Raw genomic sequence first — 11,360 nt, forward strand, 5'->3', positions numbered from 1 at the left:
GGGCCTGTTTGGGTTCTTCTTTCTTGGAACTCTCTGTGCCTCCTGAACTTGTGTGACTTTTTCCTTCACCAGGTTAGGGAATTTTTTCTGACATTAGCCCTTCAAACAGGTTCTCTATCCTTTGTTCACTTCCTTCACCTTCTGGTACTCCTATGATGTGAATATTGCTATGTTTCATATTGTCCCACAGCTCCCTTAAGCTGTCCTCCTGTTTTCCTTTTTCTTTTTTTCTGGTTTTCTGAGTTATTTTTTTCCTACTCTGTCTTCTGATTTACTGATTCATTTTTCTTTTTTTCTGGTTTTCTGAGTGATTTTTTTCCTACTCTGTCTTCTGATTTACTGATTCAATTCCCCTAATCTGCTGTTTAGTCCTTCCAATGTCTTCTTTATTACTGCTATGTCATTCTTTATAACTGATTGGTCATTTTTCATAGTTTCTGTATCTTTTCTCATGCTGTTGAGCATTCTTGTAATTATTCTGAACTCTATTTTCTTATTATTTAAATCTTCTTCTGGTGAATTCTCTTGTTCTTTCATTTTTATCTTGGTCTTTTTGTCTCCCAATTTTGACTGACAGTTTGGGCTTGTTTGTATGTTATTAGGTAGATCTGCTATGACTCCCGGTTTCTTTGGAGAGTCTCTGGTGTAGGAAAATGTCAGACACTGTTGGTGACTGGCTCTGAGGAACCTGTTTGGAGCTATCAGCAATCCACAGCTTGTGGCTCCCTCTGCTGGTGCTGGTGCCTTTGGAAAGGTGTGCACCAAGGTCTGCTTTAACTAGCCTCTGGTCCAGAAGGAAATCAGGCAAAGTCTAAAGCAGGGGTCCTCAAACTTTTTAGACAGGGGGCCAGTTCACTGTCCCTCAGACTGTTGGAGGGCCGGACTATAGTTTTTAAAAAAACTATGAACAAATTCCTATGCACACTGCACATATCTTATTTTGAAGTAAAAAAACAAAATGGGAACAAATACAATATTTGTATTTGCATGTGGCCCGCGGGCCGTAGTTTGAGGACCCCTGGTCTAAAGCATCCAAAGATCCACCTCTGCCTGCAGTCTGATTGTTATTCTCAGCCTCTTAATGAGCCTAAGGCAATAGACAACGCAAAGCATAGACTCCCCAGGGTGGGTCCAGAGGTCTTCCAATAAGGTGCAGTAATTGCTTCAACCAATCCCCACGCCCCAGCAAAAGATGCCTGGATGGCAAAGGTCTACCTGAGAAAGATGTCCTCTGCAATATAGGGGAATGACTCGGCATAGGAAAACAGGGTGGCTGCCTTCCAAGCTCTAACCCCAGAGCCCTCAACCCTGGATTCTCCTCACACAGCTCTAGTCCATTCTGCCCTTCCTCTGCCAGAACCCAAGGTGAGTGGCTGTGCACAAAAGTTTTTGTGTTAGCCCTTTAAGAGGGTGCCTACATTTCCAGGCATCTCTTCCTGCCAGACAGCAGCCCCATTGCTTTTTACAACCAGATGTTATGTGGGCACCTTTCTCAGTTCTGGCGTTTTGGACTGAGAAGCCCAGCTTGGGGTTTAGAACCCAGAGTTCTCAGTGGGAACCCCCCACTGATGAGCTATCCCTCCAGAACTTCAGCTACTGTCCTCTCATGCCTCCACATTTCCTACCAGTTCTCTATGCAGTCTCAACTTTATGTGCTTGATTATAAGGTTTCTCTCCAGCTAGTCTTCAATTGATTATTTAGGATAGTTCTTCTATATTTTAGTTATAATTCCAGTTTGGTCCTGGGAGAGTGTCAGTGTAGCTGCCACTTAATCTGCCACCATTTTGGAATTCTGAACTTTGCTTTTCCAGAGCACAGGTTGCCATGTCCTTGTGATATATTGCTGAAAACAATAATCAAATAATAATAGGACTAAATAATCTTTTTTCTAATTCAGTCACTGATTGAAAATAATTCACTTTTGGAAATCACTTGGGAAAAATAATAACAGGGCAGTAATACCTTAGTAAATTGATGTTAAAGGAAAGATGGATGTTGCACAATTCATTTTTCTTCAGAAAAATCTAACAGAGAAATTAAAATTTTAAATAATTTTATCTCATTATAATTTTGGTTTGCATTTCCCTAACAGCAAATAAAATGGAGAATCTTTTCATATATATCTGTTGGCCATTGTGTACATTCTTGGGAGAAATGTCTATTCAGGTCCTTTGCCCATTTTCTAATTGGGTTGTGTGTTTTCTTATAGTTGTTGTTGAGTTGTATGAGTTCTTTATCTATTTTGGATATTAATTCCTTATCAGGGTATCCTTTTGAAATATGTCCTCCCACATAGACAATGGGGTTGGGAGGGCCTAGGGGGGTGGGGAGGAAGAGAGTGGGCTGGAAGCGGTTAATGGGGAGAAAAGGAGGACCTTTGTAATACTTTCAACAATAAGGATTTTTTAAAATAAATAAATATGTCCTCCCATTTTTGTTTTATTGGCAGTTTCTTTTGCTGTGTAGATTTTAAGTTTGGTATAGTCCCATTCATTTATTTTTACTTTTACTTTCCTGGATTTTGAAGTCAAATTCATAAAATCCTCTCTAAGACGAAGATCCATAAGTTTAGTACCTATGTTTTCTTGTATGTAATTTATTTTTTCAGGTCTTATATTTAGGTCTTTGATCCATTTTGAGTTAATTTTTGTACAAGGGAACAAATTGTAATCTAGTTTCATTCTTTTGCATGTAGCTTTACAATTTCCAGAACCATTTATTGAAGAGGCTTTTTTTTCCTCCACTATGTTTTTGGTTCCTTTATTGAAAATTATTTGCCAATTCTGTTCCATTGGTCTGATTGTCTGTTTTTATGCCAATATCATGTGGGTAAAAGGAGTCAAATATATGGTGACTAAAGGAAATTTTACTTTGGGTGGGGAGCACAATGTAATATTCAGATGATGTATTATGGAATTATACACTTGAAACCTATATAATTTTATTAACCAACTTCATCCCAATAAATTTTTTTAAAAAAATAAAGCTATTGTTCTATCAGAAAAAGAAATGCTATATGTTAATAAAGCATTTGCATTTTTCTAGAAAAACATAACTGTGTTAAGAAACTACTTTTTGCAGTAGTACAATCACATTGACACCATCCAGGTCAAAAATCTACAGAAATTTATAAATTTTTACTAATTTTAACAAACATTATTAAAAGGAAACACAAATAAGTTATGTCTCTCCAATGTAGTCACCACTGGAGGCCAAAGATTTTCCATAAATGTTTTTATTTTCAAAATTTATTTTAAAATTATCTGGAGTTACCTTTATTAATATATAACAAATCCATTTTGTTATAAAATATCAAAAACATAATAGTATTGCCATGCATGTATGCTTCTTCCTTTCTCCAAAATTTTAAGCGTATCTTTAAAAGGTAGTTGTTCTTTTTCTTCTCACATTACATAACATGTACTGAAATCCTTTCTAAACTTTTATTTTAAATTAAGAAAAATATTGTAATCAATTTTACTAACCACTGGTAATCTTATCCTGCTTTCAGGGGCAACATTAAAGAATGAAAATATCAACTTTCGTCTTCAGCCTATTGGCTCTTATTGCATGTTTCATGGTAAGTCGTCCACGCCCCCCCAGTCCTAAAAACTCTTGATATACTTTGTATTAATTATAACTTCAAACAAAGCTTGATACCAATTATGCCCTCCTTTTTATAACAATATGATGTCAAGATGATCATTATAGACTTATTCCTATTTTCCTTTTTCTTTCTCTTCTACATATGACTTTCTGGTTAGCAGTTGTGAGCATGAAGGAATGGAAGGCAGGTAGAATCTGGGGGGTTATCTCTTACTAGGAGCATCTCTTCCCTCTTTTCTTTTCAAAATCAAACTGTCAAAAAGATAATTGAAGCTTACTCAATGTTTTAATGCTACAGGAAATGGGAAAGTAGAAAGTTTGAGATAAATTTTGTAAAAAGACAACAGGATAAATTGTACTGAAATCAATATATCAAATGAAAATTTCTTAGGTCAATGATTATAATTATCAAATGTATCATGCAAGAATAAACCACTTTTTTGGAAGCATTCTCCCATACATTGTGGCAAATATGACTCCTCTGTCCACATTAATAAATTTAGCTTCAAATTTTCTAAAAATGTTAATAGATTAGAATATAAGGAATTTCCACAGACAAGTACACTTGACAAAGTTAGGTAAAATGGTATTTAATGTTGTTGACTGGAGCAATTTTCAGAGAAAATGCTATCTTTTTTCCCTTTCTTACAACCCTCTGTTTCATGCTGACAATAGGCAACTTCTAAGGAGCTGTGTGCAAAATATCATTCTTTTAAAGAGTCTTGGAGATTCTTACAAGCTAATGGCATGTTTCTATTCCAGAAGCCTGAACTGCATGACTAATGCAACTTAAGACTAATTATTTTCTAGTTCATAAGATTACTAGAGGCCCAGTGTATGAAAATCCATGCACTCAGTGGGATCCCTCAGCCCAGCCTGCACCCTCTCACAGTCTAGGACCCCTCGGAGGATGTGCACCTGCCAGCTTAGGCCCACTTCCTGGGGTATCAGGCCTCAGCTGGCAATCAGACATCCCTCTGGCAGCAGCCCAGGAGCCCTCGGGGGATGTCCAACTGACAGGGAGCAGGCCTAACCCACAGCCAGATATCCTTACTGCTGCCGAGGAGGCAGGAGAGGCTCTCACCACCACTGCTGCGCTCACAGCCGTCAGCCGGGCTTGTGGCTGAGTGGAGCTTCCCCTATGGAAGCGCACTGACCACCAGGGGGCAGCTCCTGCATTGAGCATCTGCCCCCTGGTCAGTGTGTGTCATAGTGACTGGTTGTTCTCGATCATTCCACTGTTGGGGCCAATTTGCATATTACCCTTTTATTAAATAGGATAGAATCCAATTGATATAAAAAACAGGGGATGTCCTAAAAAATATATGAATTTAGTACATGGATTTTTCTCACATGACAGTTAAACTTTGCAAAAATCCTGGAAGGTTATACAGGTACTTAGGATGCACAAATACATAGTATGGTAAAACAAATGAGGTAAGCCCTCAATAATGAAACAAGTGAGTGAATTGGCTTCTGTGTAGTTGACTCCACAGAACCTGAAAAATAAATAGGTTCCTGACTCTTACCTGCTAACCCATGCCATTTCACAGAATGGGTGCAGAAGACCTGGAAATGGATTATTGGCCAAGTTTAAAGCTCAAAGACAAAGGGTCTATAATTAATGAGGATGTCTACCATGTTCACAACATGGCTAGGGGCAGAACATCTGTCAACAACTGTCCACTAAGCTGTTCTGGTTAAACTGTCAATCTGGCAGTTCCTAATCCCTAAGAAAAATAGGGGAAAAAATGTAATAAGAAATTACTAAAAATATACTAACATCCTTAGTATGAATCAAATTGACTATAAGCACTTTTCAAAGAGCCTAGTCCAGTCAGTATTTCCAAAAACTTTACAAAGATAATAGGAATTTGTTGAAATGCAGATTCTGATCCAATAAATCTGCATGGAGCCCAGAAGTCTACATTTTTTACAAGTTCTCAGGTGATACTGATTATGCTGGTCAGCAAATATTTTGAATAGTAAAGTCTGGTCAGTAGAGTCCATAAAACAAAACTGAGAAAAACTAGGACTTTTGGGGTTTTCTTCCCCTCAACTATCTTCATGTGAAGAACATTATGCTACTTGCCTTGTGCAAAAAAAAAGGAATTAACAGACAATTCAAGTCAGGGAAATTTCTGCTTATCACTAATTCATGTATTACATACACCTTAAAATATTTATTGAACATCTACTGTCTACCATACACTATTCTAAATGTTGAGTAAATGGCAGTGAGCAAAACAGACAAAACCTCATTAATGTCATGGAGCGTATATGTAATTCAGGAATGGGAGAAGGAAATGTTGAATGTTAGAAGGGGTGAGAGGGGGATAAAACAAGGTTGCAATTTTAGATAGAGCAGCTGGGTAGAAAATAACATTTAATGAAAGACCTTTATTGTTTGGGTGAACAGAAATCACCTACAGTGGGGCCTTGACTTATGAGTGTCACAACTAATGAGTTTTTTTGAGATATGAGCCGTCTCTCGGCCGATTTTTTGCTTTGAGTTGCAAGCTCAAAAAAATTCGGGTTACGAGCCAGCTTCAGATACCCCACCGCTAGTTGGTGCAGCGAACGTCACAGTGATTTGACATACGAGTAATTTGAGTTATGAGCTCCGTCATGGAACGAATTAAACTCATAAGTCAAGGTCCCAATGTATATTATAAAAGCAATTAGTACACTAGATACCACCCTCTCCCCTATGCAAAGAGGGTCCTCCTGCAATTAGCTACTCTAAATATCCACACCATCAATTTTTCCCTCTATCAGTTATTCCAACACAAAAACATATAGTAATATCACCTACGTGTTTTGGTTTATTTTGTTTTTAATTCTGCACTGATCTGACATCTCCCACAAATCACTATGGAACATTTTGACAATTTCCTATACATCCCCACTTCTTCAATTCTCTCTTCAACCTACTCCAAGTCAACTTTGCCCACATCTTTTGAATTAAAGTACTCTTGTCAAGTTATACTCCAAATGGCCATGCACAATGGTCAATTTTCAGTCTTCATCATAGCGATGTTTAAATGCCATTTGACATGATCACTATCCTACTTCAAAATGATTTTGTTCTTTTTACCCTGTTTTCTTCTCCTGATTCTTCTCCTACTTCACTGGCCACTCCTTGTTGTTTTCAGGACACACTATCTCTTCCTGACCTCTGAATGTCAGAGTACCCTGAAGACAGAGTCCTCATACCCTACCTCTTCTTCCTCTGTAACGACAAACCCAGTTGTTTTGGCCAAAACTTGAAGTCCTTCTTGATTCTATCACTTCTTAGAGCCAATGCTTCATCAAATTTTGGCAGCTCTGCTTTTAAACTGTAACCTGAACCTGACCATTTCTCACCAGCCTGCTGTTACCACTCCAGGCAAAGCCACCATCATTTCTTGCCTGTCCTACAGCAATAACTGTTTTCCCTGCTTTTACTCTTGCCCTGTAGTCTCTTCTCCACACAACAACCAGCAAGATGGCTTAACAAAGTAAATATAACCATGTCACTTGCATTTTTAAAACCTTCTGATGGTTTTTCATGAACTTAGGATAGAATACAAAGGCTTTATCCTTGCCTGCAGGACCTTCCATGGTCCTCTCTGCCACCCTTAACTCTCTCACCACTATCCGCCCAATTCAAGTTTCACACACAGTGCACACCTCTTGAACTGGCCAAGGTCACTTTTACTTTAGGTTATTTGTTGTTTCTTCTTCTTATAATTCTCTCCTCTGCAATATCCACTTAATTTGTTCCTGAATTTCAATTAATTTATTGTAAAACATTTGCTCCTCAGAGATATGGTCTTGACCACCTTGTCACTATTCATTTTCTACCCCTCATAACAATTTATTTTTCTCCTGTGGCATTTACCACTGCTTGATCTCATACACCAATTTCTATACATACTATACATCAGTTAGGTTATTTGTTTCTTATCTGCTTTTCTTCAAGAATAATATCGCCATGAAAACAAGCATTTTGTTTAGTTGACAGATCTATATGCAGTAACAAATAGTCACTATCACTGTTTTAAGAAAGTGATGAAGTTTGCTTTGGGCACCAGTAAAAGCTTTGCAAAAGTAAATCTTTGGTTGGTTTTATATTATACTAGAGGCCCGGTGCATGGATTCGTCCCTCAGCCTGGCCTGTGCCCACTCACAATCTGGGACCCCTTGGGGAATGTTGGACTGCCGGTTTTGGCCTGATACCCACAGGCCATTTTAGCCCGCCTGTGGGGATCAGGCAGAAACCTGACATCCCCCAAGGGATGTAGTAATGTGTGAAGTGGCAGGCGGCCAGGGAGGAGCCCACACCGTTCCGTTCATCCCTGCCCTGCTGCGCCTGCCGCCGCTGCCACTTGGTAAGCTTGCTGAGTGGCGCTCCCTCTGTGGGAGTGCACTGACCACCAGGGGGCCACTCCTGCATTGAGAATCTGGCCCCTGGTGGTTAGTGCATGTCATAGCGACCGGTTGACCAGTCATTCAGTCATTCAGTAGCTTAGGCTTTTATATATATAGATAGCCCCTGGTGGTTAGTGCATGTCATAGCAACCGGTTGACCAGTCATTCAGTAGCTTAGGCTTTTATATATATAGATAAATATATTTGCCATATATTCTTTAATTTTCAAATTAAAGTATGAGGAGGGGAAATGAAGCTACTTAAACAGGAAAACATTGAGCTTCCCAGTTGGATGAAAATTTGGAAGTTTGTGAAGCATTCTATGCTAGAGTATCTGTACAAAGGTACAGGGACAAGACACAGCTTCCTATGTAGAAAGAACCAGTAATAGTTCTATATGGTCAAAACAAGGACACATAAGGGAATGGCAAGAGATGACATTGGATGGTGAATATGATTTTTTGTTTGGTTGCAAAGGACAGTAATCCATTCAAGGAAAGTCAATGCTAGAGTAATGTTAATTATAACGAGAAAAGCAAACCCAGGTAGACTTAAGAAGCAGTCTACTTCTCATAGCAACCCTGCTTCTCTCTGCACTGTTGTTCTCTCTCTGAACAGACATGCTCTCCTTATTCATAGTTTCTGTGTCCTCATAGATTCGTTTACACAAGCTCTTATTAACACCTCAGCCTCTATCTGGTTCCTGTCGTCTTTTCAATATAGGCATTTTAGTTTCCACTTCTAAAGAGGAAATTTCAGTATTTCATAGTTCAAGTGACAAAAAAGGGAGAATTTTATAAGCCTGCTTTATTTTTCTACATCTGGCCAATGTTGTAGGATACTGGATAGCAAGTGGAATGAAAGTTCTTAGTGAATTATCTAGAGATAACTCAATTAAATGAGCTAGACAGAAAACCAGTTCTGTGACAAAAGCATGGATACAACTCTTCTGAAATATCTTCAAATTTTTGAGTCATCACTGGTCTTTGTAGAAGAGACTAAGGCTAAGTTGTATACTGGAGATTGAAACCAGGATAAAAGCAAATTGGATATTAGAAACAGAAAATCTAGTCCAGCCTTCCCCAATATCTGGCTAGGAATGGAAAGGGATAACCTAGTGATGATAGTGCAGGGACAAGCATATGAGATTTAAATTGAAATTGCATAGCCTGAAATCATAAAGCCAGGAATAAAAGAGATGTTTAAGGGGAAAGTGGTAATTAAGAGAAGAAAGGACATAGAGAGGAAGAGGAGATGGATCCATACAGAACACAGGTGAAGAAGTTGGTTGTAAACAGGAAGGGAGAAAAACTGTATATATGTGGGTTTTATAGGTGTGTAGGCAGAAAAGCATAGTCCTCCGTGTGATAGGCTCAATTTTGTGAAATAGAAGGCAAGACCATCTTTCTAGGGAGTGAGAGGGAAGAGAGCTGGAGAAGGAGTGTGGATACTGAGAACAGCCTTTTGGGGGAAAATAGGGAAGAATGGATTAGCACTATTGAGGTACAAGATAAGCGGAGACACTGTGCATCTCTAGTGTTTCTAATATTTAGGGTTTGGCAAGATTATCCAGCAATGTTCACTAGCCTGCAAGTAAGAGAAGGTAAAATGTCTAGAGTTGATCTAAAAGTTTGATGTTGCCTAAGTCAATATGGCAGAAAGAAGTTGAACACAGAGGCAAGAAGCTGAATGCTGCTAGAGTGACTAGAGTCTTGCACCTTCCTGAAACTTCTGTTCAAACAAACTGGTGTTCTGACTGCTTCTAGAATAGGATTTCTATCTTCCTGACACTATTCACTGGCTTACAACATTCATTTAATTGTATCCCACCCCCTTCCCATTTCTAGAGAGAAATTATTTAAGACACATTTTAAATGCTCTCTTTTCTACTAGGCAATTCTTAATCCTCTCTCTTTTGTCAAAAGTAAACTTTCCAGCTCACCTCTCTCTCTCTCTCTCTCTCTCTCTCTCTCTATCTTTTCTACTAGGCAATTCTTAATCCTTTCTCTTTTGTCAAAAGTAAACTTTCCAGCCTTGGCTGGTGTTGCTCAGTGGTTAGAGTGTTGACCTGAGAACTAAAGGGTCACTGGTTCAATTCCCAGTCAAATGGATGTGCCTGGGTTGCAGGTTCCATCCCCGCCCCAGTCAGGGTGCATGCGAGAGGCAACCAATTGATGTGTCTCTCTCCTTCTTCTTCTTCTTCTTCTTCTTCTTCTTCTTCTTCTTCTTCTTCTTCTTCTTCTTCTTCTTCTTCTTCTTCTTCTTCTTCTTCTTCTTCTTCTTCTTCTTCTTCTTCTTCTTCTTCTTCTTCTTCTTCTTCTTCTTCTTCTTCTTCTTCTTCTTCTTCTTCTTCTTCTTCTCTCCTTATCTCCCTCCTTTTCATTCTCTCTAGAAATCAATTTAAAACATACCCTTGGGTGAGAATTAACACCAAAACAATAAAAGATAAACTGTCCCTCCAAATTGCTATTGCATCTACATTTTTTGCACATTTATCAATTATTATTTGAGCTGCTGTCAGATATACAAGCTGGAAATTGCAACCCTAACAATCAGAGTATGATATAGCTCAAATTTATTTTGATCCCTTACCTTATTTACTATGTCCAATCAATTTACATAGATTGTATGTAATCCTATCAACCACTACATAAGAGCTATTTCTAGAACCATTTTAAAGTGAGACAGAGACACAAAAGTGTAAACACTTCAGCTAACTGACATATTTAGCAGAAGGACTGGGTCTAGCAATCTAGCAATCTAATGTCTTTGTCTTAAACAACACACTACACTGCTTCCCACAGACTTTTATTGTATTGCTTTGGATTGTGATATGGCGGGGGGTAATAGTTTGTGCTAGATTTTGGACTCCTGTAAAGAAGATGTCATGTCTTAAATTTGTTTTCCTTAACCCCAAAAGGTGTTGCATATAATAATGTATCAATAAATAGTTACCAATTAATGGTCTGACCCTGCAGTTTCACTGAATTCTGGAAAGGGGAAGAAAGAAAGAACATCCCAAGTAGTTCCCACTACCTTGCAGGACATTTGGTCCTGTGCAAAACGTCCATACTAAAGGTCCTTGGAAATTAGTCTTACCCAGACGTTCATGCTGAGGAATTGTCCATGGTTTCAAACAGCCATAATCTTTAAAAACTCTATCATGTTTTGTTGGTACAATAATTCTGTTTTGGCTCTATTGCCAATAATAACCATTCCCACCTTGGTAGCCTAGCTGGTCAAAGCACATGGAGTGAGGTACATGGGTCAGTGTGAACCAAATGTCTCTATGGACATTTTAGACGGGACCAAATGAATGCTAGTCATTCTACTGGAGTAT

Source organism: Myotis brandtii, unplaced genomic scaffold (assembly GCF_000412655.1).
Source record: "Myotis brandtii unplaced genomic scaffold, ASM41265v1 scaffold681, whole genome shotgun sequence".
Taxonomy (NCBI): domain Eukaryota; kingdom Metazoa; phylum Chordata; class Mammalia; order Chiroptera; family Vespertilionidae; genus Myotis; species Myotis brandtii.